The sequence below is a fragment of the Pelodiscus sinensis genome, chromosome 1 (assembly GCF_049634645.1).
Source record: "Pelodiscus sinensis isolate JC-2024 chromosome 1, ASM4963464v1, whole genome shotgun sequence".
In the NCBI taxonomy this organism is placed as follows: domain Eukaryota; kingdom Metazoa; phylum Chordata; order Testudines; family Trionychidae; genus Pelodiscus; species Pelodiscus sinensis.
The window spans coordinates 75,133,844-75,160,267 of record NC_134711.1 but is presented as its reverse complement, the minus strand read 5'-3'; positions in this window follow the sequence as shown (position 1 = coordinate 75,160,267).

The following is a 26,424-nucleotide window of genomic DNA, read 5'->3' as shown; positions in this document are numbered from 1 at the left end:
ACAGAGTTTTGGATTACAGCCAATTCAGCCAGCCTCTCTTTCTACCTGGGGAGCACATTCAGCTACATCCTTGCTCCTCCTGTTGCTCCTCTGGCTAATGAGGCCCACAGTTGCTTCCATTTGCCCTTCAGCCATGGGCTTGCTCAGCTGTCTTCAGTTGGCCTTTTCAGCCAGGCTGTCGTGGCAGAGCTTTGGCTTAGCCAGTAGTCTGTCACAATATCCATTTAAAATGGGTTATATCTGGATCCTGAGGCTGACAGTTAAAATAATAAATTAAAAATAAATATCAGAGGATATAAATGTTAATCTCATCTGTATGGTAGCTTAAAAATTCACTAAACTACTGTTTCATCTCTCTTTAGCTTGTTTTTATGTCCATTTTCAGTTCTTTCACATTCAAATATAAAACAAATTTTTGAAGGGCACTTATAAGAAAAGAAACCTTTATTTGATACTTTTTAGAAGCCCAAGTAGATGATATTGTCTCTCTGATTATTTTAAAGTAACTGGTGTTTCCCCACAACTCTTGATACAGTGTGTTACTATCATTTCAATTGCTAATGCTGTGTGAATAGATGTGTGTTTGCATGTAAGGATAGACATCAGAAAAAGCTTTTCTCCACTTATGCAGCAAAATAAGTAAATCATTAGTCCATTATCTGAGGGCCCATTGGTATAAAACAAAATATTCATTCATCACTTACCCATGTTAGTTCAACGAGTCACTGCTTCCCAGGAAAGAGATCCCCAATACTGTAAGTATGGCTTACATTAATTGTTTCTACATGTACATATTTATATTTAGCCTTTTTAAAGAGCGTATTTTTAGGCACCCAGCTTACTAAGCAGTACATACTGCTCATTATCAGTGATCTGTTCTCTTCATTATTGACTGTATTCCCAATTTGGAGTTATTTACAGACATTTTCAATGAAGACTTTATGTTTCCTTCTAGGTCATTGATCAAATGTTAAATACCACGGGGCCAAGATACAGTCCTTGTGGGATCTGACCTGACACACACCTGCTCAATGATGATTCCCTGTTGACAATTACATTTTCAGACCTATTAGTTAGCCCTTAATCTAAATTAATTTAATTTACAGGCAGTCCCTGGGTTACGTACAAGATAGGGACTATAGGTTTGTTCTTAAGTTGAATCTGTATGTAAGTCGGAACTGGCGTCCACATTCAGCCGCTGCTGAAACTGACCTGTAGTCAGCTGCCGGTCAGTTTCAGCAGCGGCTGACTTGGGGATGCCTGGGGCAGAGCATCTGGGGTGCTGCTGGGTTGCTCCAGTAGCGCCGCTCCTCGGCACTACTGGACCAACCCAGCAGCTCCCCAGATGTCCTGATTCAGCCGCTGCTGAAACTGACCAGCAGCGGCTGAATCAGGACGCCTGGGGCAGAGCAGCTGGGGTGCTGCCGGGTTGGTCCAGTAGCGCCGAGAGCGGCGCTGCGGGACCAACTGGCAGCGCCCCAGCTGCTCTACCACAGGCATCCCGAGAAAACCCTGGTCTGCTGGGGGGGGGGGGCGCGCACTACCTGCGCCCCCCCAGACGACCAGGGAGATGCGGGCGGCGGGACCGAGATGAGCCACAGTCCCGTCGCCCCAGTCCTCCACGTCTCCCTGGTCTTCTGGCCCCCACACCCCCCAGCAGACCAGGGAGATGCGGAGCAAGGCCCTGGAGGACCGGACAGGGGGACCGCCCAGACGCGCCACGGTCCCGCCACCCGGGTCCTCCACGGCTTTGCTCCGCGTCTTCCTGGTCTGCTGGGGGGAGGCGGGGGGCCGGAAGATCAGGGAGATGAGGAGCAGCTTTTCTCGCCCCGGAGGACGCGGGCAGCGGGACCGCAGCACGTCTGGGAGATCCTGCTGCCCACGTCCTCCAGGGTGAGAAAAGCCCCGTTCGTAAGTGCGGATCTGACATAAGTCGGATCCGCATAACCCGGGGACTGCCTGTAATTTAAACAGTGCTATGTTAATTTTATATTGTCCTAAAGGTTTTCCTAATGAAAATGTCATGCAGTACGAGTACCTTTTGTAAATCTAGGACCTCAAAATCAAACAAATTTACAATCTCAACAAAAAGATACTTTACACAAGCCATGTTGATTGTTGCTCATTATACTATTCTCATTTAATTCTTAATTAATCATGCCTATATCGTTAGGTCCATTATCTTGCCCAAGTTCAGGACTATTATTATCCTGCCCATCTTCTTTATTATTATTAAATATTGGCAGAACAAGAACTTTCTTCCAGTGTTTGTCCACTTTGATTATTCCAAGGCTTACTGAAATTCAACATTATAAGTCCAGTAAGCTCCTCTGTCAGCTTTAGTCCTAGTGTTTGGATTTTAATTTGCACTAATGTTTATAGGTTCTACCACAATTTTTCCTTTTACCAAGATGTATAAGCAGATTTCCAGCATTTTAAGACAAGATACTCTAGCTCCACAGACTTTTTGACTTTTGACATTAATGAAAATATTAAATGTCAGCTGGGTTTTCGTTGCTGCTTTACTGAGTGATGACCTACACCATAATTCCTATTAAGCTATTCATGTACAAGTTTACTTCAGAACCATCATAATATCAATATGCAAAGTCTTATTGAACGCCAATGGCTCTTGGATGATGAGACATCTTTCACCCTAGAAACTAAGAATAGGATGTATAGAATTATTGGGTGAGAATTTGCATCATAGAAGCAACCATGTCCACATAGAGATCAATTAGGAACTAGGTCATTAAAGGGAGAAGAGGTAAGCCAAACCTTCAGGAAGATAAGGACTGAAGCTAAAAGGGTTTGTAGCAGACAGAATACCTAAGGTTGAATTTGTAGTGCCAGAGATGTTATGACGTGGTACAGTATGTTTGAAAATGTTTTTATGTATTGTCACTTTTGTAAATAAATCCTTCTGAAGCCAAACTTGTTTTTCGTCTGATTGTATTCCAAGCATGTTCACACTATCAAGCAGCCCACATTTATAAATAAAGAGCTAGATCCTCAGTTATGTCAGTGGAGCATTGTAGCAAAGGTTAGCAAGGAAAAAAAATATCATAATGCTTACCTGTGTAGCTGACCCCAAATCATGGCCCTGATTTATGCAAGGCTGCTTCAAAAGATCCTGTAATTTATTCCTGCTGGCAATGGGCTGAAGGGGTAAGAACAGCAGTTAGTATTCAGTTCAGGAATTCAGACCTGACCATGCATTCTTTTCCTTCTCCATTCTCTACTCTGGGGTGATCTTCCAGAAGGTGTTTATGCCAAGTCTGTGACTTGATTCCACTGGCAGCATGGTCCAAAGCAGAACAAATTATATATAATCCTATAGCACTAGTGGCCAAACCAGATGTTACTTCTGCGGGTGGAGGCAATGGGCCATGTATGGTTGACACTTCAATTATACCTATTGGGTTGCTAATTTCACACATTAGCATGCCTGCATATTTTGACTGTGCAATCCTATTGGCCATGCCACAATGCCTGGAGTGAAAAGCCAGACTCAGCCCCATGGGATGGGGGCTTCCACTGCTGGATGAGTGTGGGGTAGGCTCAGTTTTCAGGCCTTCACTCCCTCCCACTCTCCAGGGCCTCCACTCATCACCGTGCTGGGATTTCAGTTGCAGGGTGGGCTGGAGGGTGCCACTGCAGGTAATCTGTGCTTGAAAAGACACTACACAAGCATCTAACGGCTGCCAAATGTGTGGGGTTAACCCTGCCCAACAGCTTGAGGCTATCTTACTGGAAGTTCCCAAGCCCTGGAGTAGGTGATCATAATAACAACCTCAATACTAATACAGAAGCAACAAAACTGAAAGAATTCCTTTTCTCCACCTTTTTTCTTACCAGAGTCTGAGTCAAAAGAGGGGTGGATTGAACCCTGGAAATGCAAGGCTAAAATTCATTGGTAACATTCTGTAAACATAACCCTAAGCTAATGTGTCGAACTCTATAAAGCAGGTGAGTTAGCACCAATTGAGATTCTAGTTAAGTTTATTTGTTGCCTATTCCTGAAGTCCTCTCTGATACAAAATTCCCATTGACTGCCCATGGGCCCTGTTGCAGTGTATGCACACCCCATACAGGTGTGATAGGGGTGGAAGGAGGGTGGACATTGGAGTTAACTCTGTGGGGCGGCCTCCAGACTTCACAACCTGGGTCTGGGGTGAAGGCCAAGGCTGAAGGCAATTGCTCCAGGGTCCCAGAGCAGCATGGCCTAATAATCATAGTTAATGTAGTAGCCCTTCCCCACTGATCAGTGTGGCCTAATAACCAGAGTCAGTACAGCAGCCCTTCACTGCCAAGCAGGATGGCCTAATAGCCAGAATAAGTATATATATCACTATCCTCAAGGGGATGGCGGCCAAAGTAGGATTTTTTGACTCAGGGCCTAGGGGAAGTTGCAGTGTTTCGCCCCAGCTCAGTGGGGAATACTACCGAAACGCACTGAGCTCGCCCAGCTGGGAAGCAGCACTTGCTTGCCAATCCTGAGTTGCTTCCTGTCATAGTTGGTGGGGTGTCAGTCCATGAAACCGCGGGAGCTGCAGTTTCCTCAGTGCAGGCTGATCCCTGGTTCTCCATTGGCTGTGGAAGCTTAATCACATTCTCTAGGTCCTTAGCTCCTGCTGGAAGGGTTTCTGTCTGGTTCTTGGCAGGAACTTCCACTACACATTCTTCTCTCTGGCATCCCTTCTTCCCCAGACTAAGAAGAGGTGCTTTCTTTTATACTGGTCAGCACTTTAAGCATGCTTGTTACAACCAGAGAGGTGGGACTTCTGCCCACAGTGTGATGTTAATCCCTTCTGGGCTAGTGAGGGGTATGCACACCCTATCATTGGCCCACTTTATCTTGCCCCCAAGTTAACCTAGAACATGGGAAAAATAAGCTGGTCAGAAAGGTGTTTGATGGTTACAAATAAATTATTTCCTTTTTCAATAGTTCAGTGTAGCTTTTATAATATTACATGTAAATTATCATTTTATTAAACATTTGTAATGAAGTAGGTTTTTTTGCCAATTTATTCCTCCTATATTTTCAGTCAATTCTCCCTTGTGGATGCCTGTAGTTAGAGATGGATGTTCCCTGGAGCTGAGCCCTGTTGGTGCCTGTCATTATCATCAATTAGAGTATGGCCTCAGAGGTGTTCAGTCACTAAGAATATCACTCCTCATTTATTTTGTGCTCACTGAGGGCATGTGCTCCTGCTGAAGGACCCTGAGGCACAAAATAACACCCCCAAATATGGATAATTACAAATCCCAGTTTCAGCCTGCTTGACAGAGCCAAAAATTGACCTCTAGCATTTCAGCAGCTGCACTGCCCTATGAGGCTTAAATTTAAAGATTTTGTAAGCAGTGTTGCCCATCATGGTCATGTAATCTTCCCCTAAATATTCCACAAGCCTGTCTAATGAGAATATACCAATTTCCTAATGTGTTGAATTAGACAGGATTTTCTAGTCCATAATTTATTAGTCATCCATTTTAGCATAGTACAGAATATCCTATTGCTCAATAAGTAACACTAGTCCTCTTCTGAGTCAGAATGTCATGAGTTCAAGTTCCATTTAGGGCACAAAAGGTTAAATAAAGGAAAAAAAGTGGATGGGGAGGTATATTAGACTATGAAATTGTCTCCCAAAGGTTAGTGGTAAAAACATTTGATTGGATGCTGCTGGGTTCAGTCTCATATTGACAGAAGGAAGGCAGAAATGGTGTAACAGATTTCTTCCATTACTTAAATGCCACTTTTTACTTTATTTTACACCTTATTATGATCTTTCATTTGTTGTTTTACCTGAACATAAAGGCATAATTTATGCCTTCTCCCAGAATCCTTATGTCATTTACATTAGTTTTTGATTCAGTGGGCCAAATTCAAGGATAATACATATGGGCAGGGAGCTGCATAGAGGTTAATGGATGAGAGTTAACCTCGACATAAGGTATGCCACCCAGCAGTACAAAATGCATAGCTGGATTCATCTTATCGTAAGCTGTGCTATCACAGAATCTACACTGTGGGAGGACAATGGGAGCACACGCTCCCACTGGTTTCCTTTACTCCTCACAGAATGAGGAGTACAGGATGCTGGCAGGTCCTACCCTCAGCGTTTGATTTGGGGCTCTCCAGTAGACCCACTAAATTCAATACTAGAAGTTTGACCCTTGGAGGGTTGATCTTCTCCGAAGTGCGGACAAGCCTTAAAAGAGTCTAACTTAATTCTTTTAGAATTTACACCCATTTACAATATCTTGGCTCTAACACACTGAGAAATAAATATATCAGAGTGGAATATGGCCGCCTTCCTATATAAAATATTTGTGAAAATGCAGCTGAATATTACCTTTACAACCTTACCAAACAGACCAACTGTGAGGAGATAAAAAAACACATGGTACAACATAATAGGCTCTACATTCACTCCAATATCCCTTTTGTTCATCCTGTAAGAATAGGCTTTTGTTTCTGTGAGAACATAACTCCCAAGATTATTGTTACAAAGTATTTACATTTTGTTCCTTTTAATATATATTCTATTTATTAAATCATTTGTAAAGTGGTTTATTGCCTTCAAATATCAAAAAGATTTTGGCACCATTCCGTATGTTGAAATGGACCACTGCCTTCTAATGAATGCAATCAGAGCTACTCAGTGTCTGATGTGCCCTAGATTCCATTCACTCAAAGGAGATTCTTTAACTCAAGGGGTAGAGATCTAAGATTTTGGAGCTGGAGGCTTTGAATTTGATCCCTTCTAGAATTATAGTGTTCTGAGTGGCTGATACTTGTGTCATTTATTGTGGGTCTTTATTATGTTGCAATAGAAAATACAAAGAATATCTGTATTGTAAATACAAGTTTAATCTTAGTGAACTAAATATTATATGCTTGATCATTAGTACAGATATTTAACATTTGCAAAATAGAAAATGTATAGGTGGTTTTTGTGCTTCTTAAATAAAATTCAACACTGTTCTGAAATTTTGTTCTGTCACTGGTAGAACTATTTAGCAAAACTGTGCTGCTGAAGTCCATGTCAGAAATGTTGATCATTCATTGTGCTTATATATACCTTTGGCATGAATCCAAGTGTGCTCCAGATTTATTGTAAATTGTTTAAACATCCTATGCTTGTCTTCAGTTGCTCCTAGGAAGTGAAATCTTAATCAATCAGTAAATATAATAAAATAGGTCTGAAAGAAACCATCTAAATCAGTGAAAGATGATACAAAGGCAATGAAGCATAGGGAACCATTTGTGCATTGCTTAGAAACTGTGATGCAGCACACAGAAACCTAAACAGGCAGATTATACAGCATGTTGCTCAGAAACCCGAGAAAACAACACAATCTTATTAAAGATAAATAATCAAGTAAATCCAAGGGCTTGTGAATGGATTCAGTTTCAGAGAATGACTTTTGTTGAGTTTGAGACATTTAATTCCAGCAGGCATTGTTCCTTTCCAAAAGGATTGTGGTCCTTGGCATTTCTTTTAGCCCTTCCACTATAGGTTTTCAGCCACCAAGATTTTGCTTAGAATGAAAACCAGCCACTTTATACTAAGCCTCAGGATAGGATTTTCTACACTGTCTAAAACTGGCCTGAAGTCAACTGGATGATTTCAGCAGGAGCAGAGTGAGGCCAAAGTTGAAGACTTTTGAAAATCCTCATCCTCAAATATTTTCTTATTTCTGGTATGTATCATCATCTCATGCACTGGCACTCTTACAGCAGGATTGTCTGGCCATATAGACTCTCTCCTCATGCCCTATGCTACTAGCATTCCCAGCTATCTTCAAGACACCACCAACTTTCCGAGGAAACTACAATCCATTGGTGATCTTCCAGAAAACACCGCCACAGTGAAAAGATTTCCCAAGATAAATACACAAAATTATATACAGTATTTGTTCATCTATTAGAACTAGTATGCTCTATTTTTCACCAGTTAAAAATAGGGTTTTTTTTCCCTTTTGTGTTGGGAAAGAGTTTGTGAAATCCCTGTCATGTGGTCCATTTGCACCAAATAGTATCATCCTACCAAGGTGAGGAAACCACGCATCCTCCTTAAGCTAATTACCACTACTCTTACTGCTGGCCAGCATCACTACAGAAACATGAGGTGCTTCCTACCTCAGGGCACCAAACATGAGGCTTTTGTTGCATAGTCTGATTCTTTAAAAATTGCGGTGGGTTTTTCGTGTTTCTGTGCGTGCGCGCAAGTGATGGCAGCAGAAGGCATGAGCAGACTAATGAAGGAATATAGACGATGAACTGGTTACATAACTGTAGCATCTGGTATACTGCATGTTCCATCCTTTCTTGTATCTGCAAAGAATTTTACAATATTTTATTGCAGGTGGGCCTATTCTGTTCCAGATAAACACACTGATGGATAATCCCACAAAAATTTCTCTTGGTAGGGTATTTCTTTTTTTTTTTATTCTTACATATCCCAATGATTTCGAAAAGATGATGGATTATAATGGAGTCCAGTTATAATATTTCTGTTGTAACCCTCCTTGTCTATGAGTAAACAATTTTAATCTTCACTCATAAAATTCTTGTCAAATTTTTAGAGAGTAGGAGTCTTGTCAGGTTATGTAGATACCAAAATACAACTTGTATCCTGATATATGAAGTCTTGTCACTCTCTTGAATTATCCATTCCTTAATTTCCACCTTGTCTTTCTTTCTCCACCCTTATTTCTCCTAACATTTATTTACAGTGGTCGATTGCTTATTACAATGTTCTGTGCTTGGGGCAGCAGACCTAGAATCAGGATTGTTGGTTTTATCCTGCCTATCACACTGACTAAATGTTCAACACTGGCAATGTCACATAACCTCTCTGCTCCAGCTCAGTCCTTCATAAAAGGGTTGCAAACAATATATACTGTCTTAACCTCACTGGGGGTGTGTGGTTAGACTGAAGGTTTTTTTTGGAAAAATGGCCCTTTTTCCGAAAAATTTTCACTTACGTCCACACTGCTATTATGTTCTTTTGAAAGAAAATCAAAAGAATGCAGGGGTTTTTCTGACATTGGTAAACCTCATTCTACGAGGAAGAACTCCTTTTTCAAAAGAGCTCTTTTGGCGAAAGACGTGTGTGTACACGGGAGTTTTTTCAAAAGAAGAGGCCTCCAGGAAAAAGCACAAGTACCCTGGTGGACACTCCATCCAAACTAATCACAGCTCTATAGTTCCTGTCTCCTGCATGCTCTTAAAGCTGCAGGCATCTTGGACAAGCCTTGTTGCAGGAAGCTGATCTTGCAGCAGCACCCTGACCACGAGGCTCTGATTGCTAAAGGCCTGCAGATCCATGGCACAGCCACAAGCCCCTCGAGACCCCCCTGGCCTGCACAGGGAGCAGCACAAAGGCTTCGAGGACCCACACAGAGGTACCAAACACTGTGTGCCCTCCTGGCCCAGGGCAGATATCCTGTGCCTCCTCGAGCTGTGGGGCGAGGAAGAAACAATGCAGGATCTCCACTCCTGGAGGTGTAATGTAGACATTTATGGGTGCATGGACAAAGCTCGGGCCCAGAGGGGACACCACCTCCATACCTTGGACCAAGAATGGAGAAAGGTGAAGGAGCTCTTCCAAGGGTATGCCCGGGCTGGGGAGCACAGCTCTCACTCCAGGGCAGGACTCCACTTCTGCCCCTACTACAAAGAGCTGCACCAACCCGGCAGTACCCCAGATGCTTTGCCCCAGACTTCCCCAAGTCAGCCGCTGCTGAAACTGACCAGTGGCTGACTTGGGGAAGCCCGGGGCAAAGCAGCCCCAATTGTCCAGCTGCCTGGAGCACTTCTGGGTTCCAGGTGGTGCCGGACTATCAGGAGTGCCGGACCACTGGATGCTGGACAACTGGAGTTTTACTGTACTTGTATATGGTTAGCATACTAAATGTTGGGCAACATAATAATGTGGCAAAAATGATGTCTCAGATTTAGGCAATGAAATTAAGGTAGATGAGAGGGCATTAAATCAAACAAATGAATAATATCTTAAATGCCCTTCTCTCTAATAATAATTGCTACTTTAGGATGAATTGCAGAAAAATGTTGATTTCACATTTGATTTGTATCAATGAGAGTAATGGGCCAATTATGGTGGTGTTTCAGTTTCATTTAAAGGGAAATATGGGCAAAATCTTTTTGGACTTCCTGACTCTGATTCAAAACAAAGCTATGCTTTCTGTCTCTGCAGAAGAAGTAGAAACATGCCACCCTCAGGTTTTTAACCTTTATTAGAGTAGATGGAGTTCTTCAGCAAGGGTGGACACCAACCGTTCCCTATTCTCTGGTTGTTGTCTGCCCCCACCAGTGGATCTTCTGGACTGATCCTTAATCAGCTCCCTTTCACCCAACTCCTTCTTTTCACTAGACACTGGTCTAAAATAGGAACTGTGGGAAAAAAAAGCAGTATGTCATCTACATATTAAGTACATTATACCTCAGTGGCCTCACATCTACTTTGAACACGTGAGGATGGTAGAATAGAGCTCTTTTGGAGCCCTAGGAATAATGTCTGCAGCTGCCCAATGCCACCTGCTGGGATCTTTTTGAAAGGTAACAATAGAAGTACTTGAATATTCAATTCCATACCTGCCTAGACCTGCTGTTGAGTCAACAAAACCCCGGGGTCAATGGAATGAAAGTATTCAGAGAGGAATAAAAAATAATAAACATCTGATCCTCTTTAAGTCTCTGGAGGCATTACACAGAGAAAAGGCAATGACTCAAGGGGTTTGATTCACCAGTTACTGAAAAAAATAACCTTTACTTTCCATTATGCAGATTTGTCTCCCTCTAAACAATTCAGCTTGATGTTATCAATGACTGAATCAAATGTGCAGCGATAAGTCATAGAATCATAGAACACTAGAATTGGAAGGGACCTTGAGAGGACCAAGAACCATCTAGACCAGGGGTTCCCAATCTTTTTTGGTCCCCATACTCTCTTGGCTTTTAGTAAACCTTCATGTACCCCCTATTCAATATGAAAGGAAATAAATTCTAGACTCTAGAATCCACAACTGTTTTCACTAACACTACAACTTTTGGAATATTTCAATTAGGATAATCTAGTTATTTACCAAATATTCCCCTTACATCCTTGACAATCTTCTCGTACCCTCTGGGGATACACGTACCCCAGGTTGAGAACCCCTGATCTAGACCATCCCTCATAGATGTCTATCTAACCTGCTCTTAAATATCTCCAGAGATGGAGACTCCACAACCTCCCTAGGCAATTTATTAACCATCGTAACAAGTAGGAAGTTTCTCTAATGTCCAAACTAAACCGCCCTTGCTGTGGTTTAAGCCCATTGCTTCTTGTCCTATCATCAGAGGACAAGAAGAACAATTTTCCCCCTCCTCTCTGTGACACCCTTTTAGATACCTGAAAACCACTATTATCTCCCTTTTCAGAGTATGTCTACACAGCAAAGTTATTTTGAAATAACAGCCATTCTTCTGAAATAACTTGACTAGCATCTACACAGCCAAACCGCTATTTCGAAATTAATTTATAATAGCGGAGCGCTTATTTCAAATTTGGTAAACCTCATTCCACGAGAATAACACCAAATTTAAAATAGCTATTTCGAAATAAGTGCTCTGTAGATACTTATATCGAAATTGGGGGGCCTCCAGCCTTCCCGGGGGCCCTAGTGGCCACTCCAGCCTCAACCAAGAAAACTCTTCTCCCTCATCCCTGGAGCCCTTAAAGTGGCTGACCCTGGGCACAGTGCCTGTGCCAGCTCCAAGCCTGCCAGCCCAGAGCCAGAAGTCACTGCCCCTGGCCCAATGGCCCAAAAAACATGACTCAGCAAGCCACTGGCAGCCAGCCCTCCACCGCACCCCAGGAGCAGTCTTCCAGCTCCCAGGAGCCTACCAGGGCCTAGAGAAGGTGGACACCTTCCTGGTACAGGGTGGAGATCATAGACCTTATTCAGGTTTGGGGGGATGCCCCCAATGTCCATGATCTCCTCACTAGATGGAGGAATGTGGCCATCTATGGCAGGATAGCTGTCAGCCTGGCCACCAAAGGCCACATGCGAACCCAGGAGCGGGTTAGCATGAAAATCAAGTTGGTCCAGCAAGACCCCCAACTCTGAGCCCTGAGCTTCCCCTTCTCCTTGCTTCCCCCTTCCAGCTCCCTCCTCCCAGGTTTCCCCCTCCCCTTTCCCCTCTCCTGACTCCTTTCCCCAGTCTCACCAGAGTTTCATTTCCCTCCCCCCAGTTTTGTTAAATAAAAAGAGTTTGTGTTCATGAAAATACGTGTATTTTATTTGACAACAGGAAGGGGAGTTAGGGAGGGGTAAGTAGAAAGACATGAGGAAGGAATGAGGCACAAGCCCCCAGTGGGGCAGACCAGGGAGGCTCTTAGTGCTCCTCAGGGTGGAAGCTCTCCCGCAGGGCCTCCTGGATACTGACAGTCCCCCCGATGGACCTCCTGGATGGCAGCCTGCAGAAAGTGCAGCCAGGCTCGAAGCAACACATCCGCGAGAAGCACCAGAGTGCCCAGGGTCAGCTCTGGTTCCATGTTGTAGAGTGCTGTGGTGTCCTGAGTGAGGGCAACGAGAGTACGCACAGAAAAAAATGCTTTGCTGTCCCTCATTGAGGTAGGCAAGCAAGCAGGGAAACCTGAGAACCAACTGTCCAAGGTGGGTCCCTTCAATCACAGGCCTCAGATAGCTTCAGGCAGCAGCCACACAAAGTAACTCCTGACCTGATGCCCTGGTGGACTTGGTTCCGGCCTGCCTTAAATGTGATTCAGTGTCCACTCAGTGTGGATGCGCTATTTCAAAATACAGGCAGTCCCCGGGTTACGTACAAGATAGGGACTGTAGGTTTGTTCTTAAGTTCAATTTGTATGTAAATCGGAACTGGTACATATTGTAGGGGAAACTCTAGCCAAACATTTCTCCAGAGCTCAGTTTTATTCTCCCACACCTCACTTCCCTCAGTCCTTTATTCTCAAGCTGAGGTGTCTGCTGAGAAAAGCCGCTCCGCGTCTCTCTGGTCTGCTGGAGGGGGGCGCTAGCTTCGCGTCTCCCTGGTCTGCTGGGGGGAAGCAGCTAGTGCAGGGTTGCCTCACCCCGTTTGTAAGTCGGGATCCAATGTAAGTCGGATCCATGTAACTTATTTCGAATTAACTATTTCAAAATAAGATATTTCGAAATAATGCTGTACTGTAGACATACACTCAGTCTTCTCTTTTCCAAACTAAACAAGCTCAATTCCTTCTGCATTGCCTCATAGCTCATGTTTTCTATCCCTTTTATCATTCTTATTGCTCTTTCTGGACCCTGCCCAATTTCTTCATATCTTTCTTTAAATGTGGTGCCCAGAACTGTACACAATACTCCAACTGAGGCCTAATCAGTGCAGGGTAGAGCAGAAGAATGACTTCTCGTGTCTTGCTCACAACACTCCTATTAATGCGTTTCAAAATAGTTTGCTTTTTTTTTTTTTGCAACAACACAACACACTTGACTCATATTTAGCTTGTTGTCCACTATGACTCCTAGATCCCTTTCTGCAATACTCCTTCTGACATTACTTCCCATTCTGTATGTGTCAAACTGATTGTTCCTTCCTAAGTGGAGTACTTTGCATTTGTCCTTATTAAATTTTATCCTATTTACCTCAGACCATTTCTCCAGTTTATTCAGGTCATTTTGAATTATGACCCTATCCTCCAAAAGCATTTGCACCCCCCGCCCCCCTCCCAGCTTGGTATCATCTGCAAACTTAATAAGTGTACTCTCTTTGCCAATATCTACATCGTTGATGAAGATATTGAACAGAACCGGTCCCAAAACAAACCCCTGTGGAATCCCACTTGTTATGCCGTTCCAGCATGATTATGAACTGTTAATAACTCCACTCTGGGAACAGTTATCCAGCAAGTTATACAAGTTATAGTAGCCCCATTTAAGTTGTATTTGCCTAGTTTATTGATAAGCAGACCATGCGAGACAGTATCAAATGCCTTACTAAAGTCTAAGTATACCACATCCACTGCTTCTCCCTTATCCACAACACTTGATTGGTTTGACATGTTGTGTTCTTTACGAATCCATGCTGGCTCTTAAGTCATAGTAGATGGTGCACTGGCTCTGAAAAAGATTTATTATTTTAGCTTGTGTATTCAGGAAAATCTTTTCCAGGTTCATTGACATTAAAATGTTTAGGAGGGAAAATTATTACTATAGTTATATCTAGAAATTGCTAACATAGCATAAGTTTAATGAACAGGGATGGACCTGAAGAAGAGCTCTGGACATCTTTCACCAACGGAAGTTAATCCAATGAAAGAAATTACCTGACCCAGCTTGTCTTTCTAGTATCCTGGGACCAATGTGGCTACACCACCCCAGATATAAAATATTGTATGTGGAAATGTAAGGCTAGCAGTGTTATTAAAAGTGATTGATTCACTAAACAATGAAGAAAAATGAAATGTTCAATAAATATTTCAGTTTTCCATTTCCAAAGAAGCAGAATAGTGAAGTATTTTGCAGTCCATTAATAACCAATGAGGATGCTAAACATATGCTAGAAATAAACATTTTTAAATCAGCAGGACCAGATAACTTGTTCCAAGAGTCCTAAAAGAGCTGGCAAAGGAGCCTATGCACTGCTGATAATTTTCATAAATCTTTGAATACCAAGGTAAGTCCAGAAGAGCGGGGAAGGGTTAATGTTGTGCTGATATTAAAAAATGGTAAGTAGAATGACCCTGGTAATGCTATACTGGATAGCCTAACAACAATCCCAGACAAAATAAAGGAAAACCTATACAGGCAGTCCCCGACTTATGTCGGATCTGCAGTTACGAACGGGGCTGCCCCAGAGTACACGGACTGCGGGACCTCGCGGTCCTGCCGCCCGTGTACTCTGGGGCTTTCTCTGCATCTCCCTGGTCTGCAGACCAGGAAGACGCAGAGCAAAGCCACGGAGGGGCTCGGGCAGCGGGGCAGCCCCGCTGCCCGAGCCTCCCTCCCCCCCGCGTGGCTTTTCAAAGCCGCAGGGAAGCCGGCGGCGGGGCAGCCCAGCAGCACCCCAGCCGCTCTGCCCCAGGCGTCCTGATTTAGCCGCTGCTGAAACTGACCAGTGCTGACTACAGGAAGTCCGAGGCAGAGTTGCTCTGCCCCGGGCTTCCTGGAATCAGCTGCTGATCAGTTTCAGCAGCAGCTGACTTGGGGACGCTTGGGGTTCTTAAGTTGATTCTGTATGTAAGTCAGAACTGGCGGTCAGTTTCAGCAGTGGCTGAATCTGGACGCCAGTTCCAACTTACATACAGATTCAACTTAAGAACAAACCTACAGTCCCTATCTTGTACGTAACCCGGGGACTGCCTGTATAGGATTCTACTGATAAAGAATTAAAGGATAAAAATATAATTAATGCCAATCAACATGATCTTGTGTGGTGTGTTTGTGGGGGGTTTTTTCAAAAATTGTTCTTGTCAGACTTACTATAATTCTTTGAGATTACAAATGTGGTTGATAAAGGGAACTATGTGTATTTGATAAACATCATTTCATGGGTTAACTTAGTTTATTGCAAGGCATATTGTAAGACTTATTACCACACCACCTTCTGATTTAAAAATGAGCTTTACTGATTGTGCTCAATTTAAATGAATTAAGAACTGGCTGACAGATCCCAACAAGTAGTTGTTAATGGGAAATTGTCATTAGATAAGTGTGTTTTTATGGACTTCTGCAGGGATGTTCAACATGTTCATGAATGACCTGGAAGGAACATAAAATCATTGCTGATCAAATTTGCAGATAAGACAAAGATTGATGGAATGGGAAACAATGAGGAACAGAGGGATCTGGATTTCTTGCTTATGTGAGCCACTCAAAGTGCATTTTAATAAAGATTAATTCAAAGTTATTTATCTAGGAGATATGAGTAATGCAGTCCATTCCTACAGAACAGGGACTGCATCCCGGAAAGCAGTGATGTAATGCAATAGTAAATCCCAATCATTTTCTACACTGAAGCAAAAGTAATTTACTAGATATTGTGTTCAGTTTGTAGAGTTTGTATATCAATATTGTGTCAATTAAAATTATTTATTTCAAAATAAGTACAGTGGATAGAAAGGGCACTTTGCAAAAGTATTTCCCTTCTGTGAGCAGACATCAGATCCCTTGGTCTGCTGATTTAGTTTGTGCTTAGAATGTATGCCCTTCAAAGTCCCCATGGGGAGTAAGGCAATTGCATATTATGCACAATGAAAAAACACAGAATTAACCTAATTCTGGTATATTTTGTGCATGGTGACGTTTATGTAAACAAGCTGCTATGTTAATGATTGTCGAACTACAGGTGAATCCAAGACCATCCTAAACTAAATGCGTTAAATGTGGAGCAGCCTCTGACAATAATGGAAGATCAATGGTTTGTCATACATAATTCTAGAACAGACAAAAATACAACAAGGAACAATCCTGCTTGTCTGGGGGAAACTGACTAATAAACTACAGGTTGAAAATCTCTAAACATGGAGTCCCTGATACGGCAGCCTCCATGGTGCATCTGAACCATGGAGGTTGCCAGACCAGGGAGTCCCGGTGGAAGGCCAGAGATAGGAGCCCTGTGGGGGAGTCGAGCTAAACTGGTGGCAGAACACCTGGAATGGCAGTGGGCTACTGACGGATCAGTGGGACGGTGACAGGGAAGGTCCAGCGAGAAGGCTGGTGGCTGTCATGAGAAGAGGGTTAGGGGACCGTAAATTACCTCCCCTAGTCCAACAAAATCCTTCATTCGGGACTAGTCAGGTCCTGAGGGTGCTGAACCACAGAGGTCCAACCTGTAATAGATTTTTTTAATGATTCCTAACTCTATGATTCCCTTGCCTGGATACACAATTTACAAGTCAGAGGTTGGGTATTCTATTTCCTAATGAAGATTGGATCTGTGTTCCTGAGTCAGTTTTGAAATAATGGAAGTAGAGACCTACTAAGAATCAAAACCTGGTTTCATGTTGGAACCAGAATAAGTTGCAACAGATCATTTTGTTCTATATAATTTAGTTTACAACTGGCTGAATGGATACAATAAAATGGTAGTTCACTTGTTCTATTAGGCTGCTACTAATATGGTACCAGCAAGTATGACAGAACTTGCTTTATGAGGCAATGTTCTCCCATTAGAAGCAGCTTTACATTATTAACTAGGACATAGGAAAATAAAATTGAGCAGCAAGGACACTATACTGTAGGCTGTGCTAATGTATTTAGAATTTCTATGCAATTTTACATTGCATTATTTATATAACACATGATTTTATGGAAAAAAGCCTTTCCTGGAAAATAAAATTCTGCAAATTTCCTCCAAATTGCATGTCGTATTAGATTCATCATTTTAGCACTGGGGAAGCTGAAATTTTTTTGTTTGACCTTCAACCAAAGGCTTTCTATTTGTCTGCCAAGCTTGCAAGATAAACAGGGGTCAGTGCTTGTTCTTAGATTGTCAATAATGGCTTTCATAAAATCCCTGAGCTTAGAGTAATAACACTGTCTCAGGAGTCCTGCAATCAAATAACTCTCTATAGGTCCAGTAACATTAGAGAACAGAGACTGAAAAACAAACATTACCAGACTGTAGACTATTTTATGTAATATAAAAGAGAATGCAGTCTTTGTCAGAGTTGTTTAATCTGCTGTGCAAAATCAGTAAAGATGCAATTTGAGCATGAAAATAACCAGAAGAGTATGTGCGTTGTGCATGTCTCACTGTGTGATCATTTTACATCTTTACTGACTTTGCACAGAAAATTACATCTCAGATGAGGACGCTAAAACATACTGTTTATCAGAAACAAAATCTTGCATTGTTTCCCCATTAATCATTTCCACTAGTAAATTAATGTGCATAATTAAGATGAGTCATATTCATAAATATTATTATTCCTATGGTAATATCATTTGGTGCTCGAGGTAGCTCTTCCCCTGTTGGTGTTGGTGAGGCCAGGTGTAAGGCAGTTTTTCTGGTTGGATGTGGCAGTTTGGGAGTGACAGGGGTTTATTTCAGGGTAATTAACAGGTACCTGGAGGTTCCCAGTTTTAATTCTTCAGAAGCTTATTCTGGGGCAGGACAACCTGATACAGGTGGGCTGCAATGATTGCATGACTGCCCCTCAGTGCAGCAGTATCTTAGCTCAGCATCCTTTTCCTCAGACCGTGCTAAATGGTGCGGTATGATGACAGGATATGGCAATTCCCCCAAATGCTCCTTTAGAGATGGAAGGGAGGGGTCCTCTTGGAGATTTTTGCAAGAGGGGGGAAAATATTATTGCAGTTATTTTGACTCATTCTAAGCTTTGGGGGACTCTGATGGCTAAATTGCCACTTTTTTTGTGGAAGAGAATATTCAAATCATGCTTACATTTGCATATCTTCTTCCAATTCTTTTTGCAGAAGAGGTTTTGCTGATGAAAAGTCCCATGTCGATGGGGCCATTTGTCGGAAAAAAAACCTTTTTTACAAGACCCTGTGAGCCTCAATTTTTGAGGAATAAGGGATCTTGTGAAAGAGGGCTTTTTTTCTGACAAATGGCCCTGTCTACATGGGGCTTTTTATCAGCAATACTCTTCCTCAAAAAGAATCAGAAGAAGATATGCAAGTGCGAGTACGACTTGAATATCTTCTTCCGCAAAAAAGTAGCAGTTCATAGCTTGAATTAATTCTCACTGTTTCAGTGGGGATTGCTGTGCTTAGATTTCATGTGATTTCTTGAATGTATGTTTATGTATAACTGAAGAGAATGTAGGTTGGTTATCAAGTCGCCTTGTTATGCAGTAGAAATTATTTATGCTCATCATAAGAGTTTGTAAAGTTAGTACATATGGAATGAACTTAATTCTTCACTTGTGCACTGGATTGTGTGGAGGATGACCCTGTGAAATCTTTGCTGAACAATCTCAAAGTCTGAATTCTGGATCTCCGTGTGCTTCAGGAGGGGTTTTTTTTAAGCACAACGGAAGGATCAGCGAAGTAAACTCTAGCCCACCCAAAGGTTCCATAGATATATCCTATGTGTAAGATGAGACAGATGGATACAACAGGAAAGCTTCATTATATATAAAAAGTGTATTATAATCCCATCAGCTCTTGTAGCAAAAGTGGAATGAACTATTTAGTCTTTTTCTTTCTATCCTGGCCATCTGTTCTCATTACTTTAAATGTGCTTACATTTTAAGGCTAATTTTGCAAGAAAAGGGGCTAGAAACTTATGGTTTTTAATGTGAATTAAGATTTTCCTTCGTGGGGCCCGAAAGCCAGCTGTCTTATTAACAACCTCACAAAGATCCCTGTGGCTCCTTCATGATGCAATCAGAAGTGAAGTCAGTGATTGTAGGTGAGCAACAAGGTTGTACAGAGCCCTCTGGCATCCAATCAGAATTTTAAATTTGATACGAAAGGCAATGGGAAGCCACTGAAAGAAGTGATACTCTCTGAACGGTGAGCAAGGGAGGATTGATATATCGTCAGCTTTCTGGAGCTGACTGGAGGGAAATCATGGTGAGAATCTGGGAGGCAAAAGACTCTAAGGCCTGGTCTACACCACATAGGAAAGACAAAGTAAAATATGCAACTCCAGCTATGTTAATTATGTAGCTGGAGTCAACTTACCTTAAATCAAGTTTTCATGCCATCCACACAGTGGGAAGTCAACTTCCACATGCTCCCATTGACTTCCCTTGCTTCTTATGAGGAGCCAAACTACCGGCACCAAGAGGGGAGCCCTCTCAATTTGAATTAGCAGGTCTTCATTAGACCTGCTAATTCGAGCCCCAGAAGATCGTCTGTGGCAGTGCCACTCTTCCACATAGCGTAGACAAACCCTAACTGTATTTTAAATATTACTGACTGGAGTGTCTCTTTTTAGAGAAAGCTTTGCGAAGGCTTTTGCAATATCCTTTTCTTCTTGCAGCTCCTCTTTCACTCCTTTCTACCATCATCAATCCAGATGTATTCATTATTAATTTTGTGCTAATATAATCAGTTTCATACAATTCATTTTTTCCCTTTGGCTTCAATGACAATATAATCAGGGTTCTGCATTGATATCTAGTTTAAGAGAGAGAAGGAATGATGAAGGACAAGCATTTAATGCTTATGAGAGCTTCACATGCTGAAAATAGACTGTGTAAAAATCTTTCAGAATCCTCTAGCTGTAACAGAAGACAAATAGTAAATAATTAATTTCTCCCATTCCCGCGCCAGGAGCAGTGTTAACTGAGTGGTTCAGAGTATTTCAATGTCAGGAAGAGTATCGTAATCCTACTAGCCAAAGATAGGCAGAATATCCATGAAAATTAATCAATTGAAACTGAATCCAGCTTCAGTGTTGTATCTACAATTCTACACTAACATTTTATGGTTACAACTGCATGCAAATTGGTAGAATTTGAATACATTTATTGAGCCCAACTACTAGAATTGTATAACCTCGCTTGATTCAGGTTTTGTATGGCATCCTGTAAACTTCTTTCATTTTATCCAGATTGCATTTTTACAGAAAGTTATACATGTCCAAATATTTCTCATCTAAACAAATATAAAAATCTCACATTCAGATGAATAAACCATACTCTCCTATGTTTGTGATTTATTACAAACTTCTACTACATGACTGTGAATTCAGAAACATTCTGTCAGCTTAAGATGGAGTTAGTGCCCATTCTCCATATTTTAGCTATGTTGTAGCTGATGAGGAGAATTATTTCCTGAGAGAATGTAGTAATTGGGAAAAAAATCCCTGCATATGTTGTTATATCAGAAACAATGTAAAACATATTCCTCTGACCATACAGTTCCAGCTGTAGAAGGGTTTTCCCAATGTGATCTATCCTAATAAAACTGATTCAAACTGGAGATATATTCTGGACACCGGATAAAGTTTAGAGATGTTTTAACACAACAACTAACTTAGTAAAAAGCTTCTACAGATTGTGTATAGGAACTAAGAACTTACTAATGAATCAGATTTCTTGTCACATGCAGAACAAATTAGCAGATTTTCATTACTTTTGCAGTTTGCATTGAACACTTCTACAGCTCTAGCAATTTCTGCACAAACAGCTGTCTGAGCATGCAAAACCGGAAATTTTTAAAAAAATGTGATCTAATGATTCTACATCAGTTAAAAGATATTCAGTGTTCCTGAGGAATTCTCTTAGGTTTATGATGAGAACTGGCCTCATTACTTGCAAATAATAATATGAGAATTATACTATCGTATTTTTAAAAGTCTCAGAAGGGTAGCTGTATTAGTCTGTAAGTAAAAAAGCTTAAAAAACAACAATGGTCCCGTAGCACCTTAGAGACTAACCAAAATATATAGAGATAGTATCATGAGATTTTTGTGGCCACAACACAAAAATTATTTCTCAGGTGACAAATAATTCTTCATATGACAAATATATGTCATCTGAAGAAGTGGATTGTGCCCATGAAAACTCATGATACTATCTATATATTTTTGGTTGTATAAGGTGCTACAGGACTACTATTGTATGTGTGAAATAATGAAGCTACTTCAGTCACTATACTTCCTCTTCCAAAAAAAAATTGAACTATTAAATACCTACCTGAGAGGTAAAAGAAGAAATATGGATGAAATGAAGAAAAACTCATTACATCTTTTTGTCCATTTCTCTTTCTTGACTTGGCAATGGTACTTCATACAGATGACAAACTACTTGGTGAAATCAGAATGCATTTTTAAAATAAAGTTCATTGGAGAATGAAATATTGAACCTGGTCTCAGGGTATGTCTACACTACCCCGCTAGTTCGAACTAGCGGGGGTAATGTAGTCATCCGCAGTTGCAAATGAAGCCCGGGATTTGAATTTCCCAGGCTCCATTTGCATGAAGCCAGCCGGCACCATTTTTAAATGCCGGCTAGTTCGAACCCCGTGCCGCGCGGCTAGACGCGGCACGGACTAGCTAGTTCGGATTAGGCTTCTAATCCGAACTAGCTGTACGCCTCATGGAACGAGGTGTACAGCTAGTTCGGATTAGAAGCCTAATCCGAACTAGCTAGTCCGTGCCGCGTCTAGCCGTGCGGCACGGGGTTCGAACTAGCTGGCATTTAAAAATGGTGCCGGCCGGCTTCATGCAAATGAGGCCCGGGAAATTCAAATCCCGGGCTTCATTTGCAACTGCGGATGACTACATTACCCCTGCTAGTTCGAACTAGCGGGGTAGTGTAGACATACCCTATGGTACCAGTCATGCTATCTTTCTGAGATACAGTACTATACAATAAAAATTAACAATACACAAAGGTTGAAAGTCCTGGTTGAAGACTTTCTCAAGCAAGTGTAGTGCTTGCTTACAGAGAAAGAGAGGTATCTTAGGTACTTTTTTTTTAAAGTAGAAATCTCTTTCTAGCTTCTATGTTAATAGGATAGGAGAAAAAATCCAATTTTCCTCTGTTAGATAAATTAGTATTGTCTTCCTGAAATATTCTTGATTCCAGTTATGCCCATATTGTAAAATATTATTCTTAGTACATTAGCTAAATGCTGCAAATTTAAATTTAGCTTTTAGTACTAGATATTAGAGGCTATTGAAGATTAGACATCAAAACTAGGGTTTTGGCTAAATGACTTGTTCACAAAAGGGTCTACTTCTTAAGGAAAACTTCAGCTTTTCATATAAAAAAACCCACTGAAAAATGAAATTCTGATTAGGGAAGGACATTATGGTTTGTCATATGAGTTGTAGTTTGGATGGTCCATGGTCCAGTTTTCCTCACGGAGACAGATTCACTACCAGACTACATCTCCATGGCTCATGGTGAAGGGTCATCAGGAAGGAACACCATGATGTATCATGTGACATATAGTCAGTCTAGCCAGGGCATCAGCATATGGAGAGAATGGAGGTCTGAGGCACTTCAATTACAACTCCATTAGGCACCACAATAGAATTTGTAATGAATATTTTTGTGCTTCAGATGAATTTTGTTGAAATGTTTCCATTTTAAAAGTTTTGCTCATTTTTTCTATGGAAATACACTTTCTGTTTGGTTTCACCAAATATCTCAAGTATGGGAAGCTTGGATACCTTGCATTCTATAGTCTGACCTTATCTGGAATCCTACATGCATAACTACTTGCAGGCAGAACAGAACAGAATCTGGGATCTCTACAGCTTAGTGTAGGAGACACTACAGCTTGAGCTACAGAGCCAGCTGGCTTTTAGATTAGACTGTAGAAGAGCTTTCTTGCTGTAGGTGGTCTAAATGCCACTATATGGGCCAGTGAACCACATTAGGGCTGTGTCTAGATTGGCCAGTTTTTCCAGAAAATCAGCTGCTTTTCCGGAAAAACTTGCCAGCTGTCTACACTGGCCGCTTGAATTTCCACAAAAGCACTCACTTCCTACTGTAAGAAATCAGTGCTTCTTGCGGAAATACTATGCTGCTACCATTCAGGCAAAAGTCCCTTTTGCACAAAGCTTTTGTGCAAAAGGGCCAGTATAGACAGCTCAGATTTGTTTTCCGCAAAAAAGCCCTGATAGTGAAAATGGCAATCGGGGCTTTTTTTGCAGAAAAGCACATCTAGATTGGCACGGACGCTTTTCCGCAAAAAGTGCTTTTGCGGAAAAGCATCTGTGCCAATCTAGACGCTCTGTTCCGAAAATGCTTTTAACGGAAAACTTTTCTCTTAAAAGCATTTCCGGAAAATCATGCCAATCTAGACGCAGCCTAGGTGTGTGTGTTACACATGCAGAACTAGTCACTCCATCTCAAAAAAAATATTGGAAATCTTCAGGGAGCTCATAGCATGAGGGATGAGGATGATCAAAAGTATGGAGATATTCATATAGAAACTGAAAAAGACTAGACTGTTCACCTTAGAAAGGAGACATGATACAAATATATAAATACAATGAATGGTTTAAAGATGGCAGATTGGGAGCTTCTGTTATTCCTGAAGCAGAAACAAAAGGACATTAAATGACAAATGCAATGGCAAATTCAAAGCTATTATTTTTTTCACACAATGTCTACCTAGACTATGGAACTTGTTGCTGTAAGCAGGATCTGAAGGCATGCTTGCCTTACAGCTAGTTGGAAAGGGGAAGAGGCCCTGGGTGTGTCTATGTAAATACAGTTTGCTCCTGCTTTGCTTAAATTTGTTAGCTATTCAGCAGATGGAGTGGTATTTTGCTCATGGTAATCAAATTAATTTGTGACCCAACACCAGTTATGTTTGTATTAAATGCAGGGATAGATAAAATATAGTTACCAATGTCTGTCATTTTGTGAGACTACTGAAAAATAGGACTGTGCTAAATTGTTTCAAAGGAAAGGGCTCACAGTTAGTAGAAAAAAACCTTGCCAAGCAGGGGCTTGACTTTCAGAGTTTCATAAGAGAAAGGGAGTGAAGGAAGCGCTTCCTTGGATGTGCTTGAGCAGTTTCTCCCCACTTTTCAAAAAACAAAGCTAAATAGTCATCAAGAGCCTCGTTTCTTATGTTAATTGTGTTGGAGCTGTGTTTCTTCTGTCCTGCTTCCTAGGAGTGAAATCACTGGGAGCTGAAAACATTTGAGATTGATAAGCAGAAGTCACAGCCAAGAAGTGGATGGTTGACTGACAATCAGCAGGGTGGTGGTGGAGAGATGTGATCAGAGGCCATCAGGGTGGCACTGGAGTGATACAACAAGTGGCCAGCAGAGTGGCAGTGGGAAGTGCAACAAGCAGCCAGCAGGGTAGCATTGGAGAGCAGTGAGAAGGTGGATAGCAAGTGACCAGAAATACAGTGCCTCTTTACCTCTCCCCCACCCAGGATGGGTGGTGAACTCTGCAGATGCACCTCCGCCCTCTGGGTCTGCTCTGACCAAAGACAGCAACTGTGAGTGGGATGTAAAGAAGGGTTGGGAATGTGAAAGGGACATTTAGGCTGCATCTAGACAGCAGTGCTATTTTGGGATACCGGAAGTATCCCAAAATAGCAATTCTGCATCTTTAAGCATGCCTATTATTTCAAAGTCTATTTTGAAATAACAAGCACACTATTTCAGTGACCCTGAACCCTTGTTCCATGAGGGTTAAGGGATTTATCAGAATAGCACTTTATTTCAAAATTTGACGCTGTAGACAGCGCCAAATTTTGAAATAATCTATTTGGAAATTACCTTATAGCTCATTTCGAGTTAAGGATGCTGTGTCGATGCACCCTTAGATTGCTGGATTTAAGAACCTCAGAGGAAAAGGGCATTGTCCAACCTACTTGATATGGGACTTTTACTCATGGCTTATGTTTACGAACCCTGTTTGTGGTGTTTTCTCAGATTATTGCCAAATTACTTCCCTCCCTTTTATCAAAATTTCTTTTCTACAGTCAGATTCTGTTCTTGCAAGTGGGGAAGCATTGCCTCTAAGAGGTGCCCAGGAGTGTTGTGTAAATTTCTCAGGTTATTGGGTGGGGACCTGAGCCCGTTCTCTTTTAGATGGGTGGAGAGGAACCCCTAGATATTCAACGTGGTCCTGGAGGATGCTGGCTCCACTTGCCATAAGTAGTACATTGGTATAGGATTTCACAAAGGCCAAGCATTTAGAAAGATTCAGAGAAATTGGACACCTACATGTATATCAAGAATATTCAGCATTATAATACAGGCAGTCCCCGGGTTACGTACAAGATAGGGACTGTAGGTTTGTTCTTAAGTTGAATTTGTATGTAAATCGGAACTGGTACATATTGTAGGGGAAACTCTAGCCAAACATTTCTCCAGAGCTCAGTTTTATTCTCCCACACTTCACTTCCCTCAGTCCTTTATTCTCAAGCTGAGGTGTCTGCTGAGAAAAGCCGCTCCGCATCTCCCTGGTCTGCTGGGGGGGCGCGCTAGCTTCGCGTCTCCCTGGTCTGCTGGGGGTAAGCAGCTAGTGCGGGGTTGCCTCACCCCGTTTGTAAGTAGGGATCTGATGTAAGTCAGATTCATGTAACCCGGGGACTGCCTGTAGTTAATGATAACACAAAGAGTTTTGGAGAGGAATGATATTTAAGTATGGAGATTGAGAACACAGTCTAAATACATGAAAGTAGGAGACCCTCAGAGGCTCAAATTGACACACATTTGCCTACTGTGGGATTTATTACACCTTTCTGTAAAGTATCTGCTCAGTAAAACATGTACATACACAGATCAAGGGTCTTATCTGGTATGGCAATTCCTGCAATCCTATTCAATGAACAACAGAACTCTTAATAACTATTTTTAATTTGACACTCATCTCCTAAACTGGAAATGATTTGTTGAGACCTTCAGAATAGGGGAAAGCTATAATATGTGGGGGATGTATCCTCTAGGTCAAGGCACTGCAATTCATATCCTTATTTAACTGGGAGTTTGGA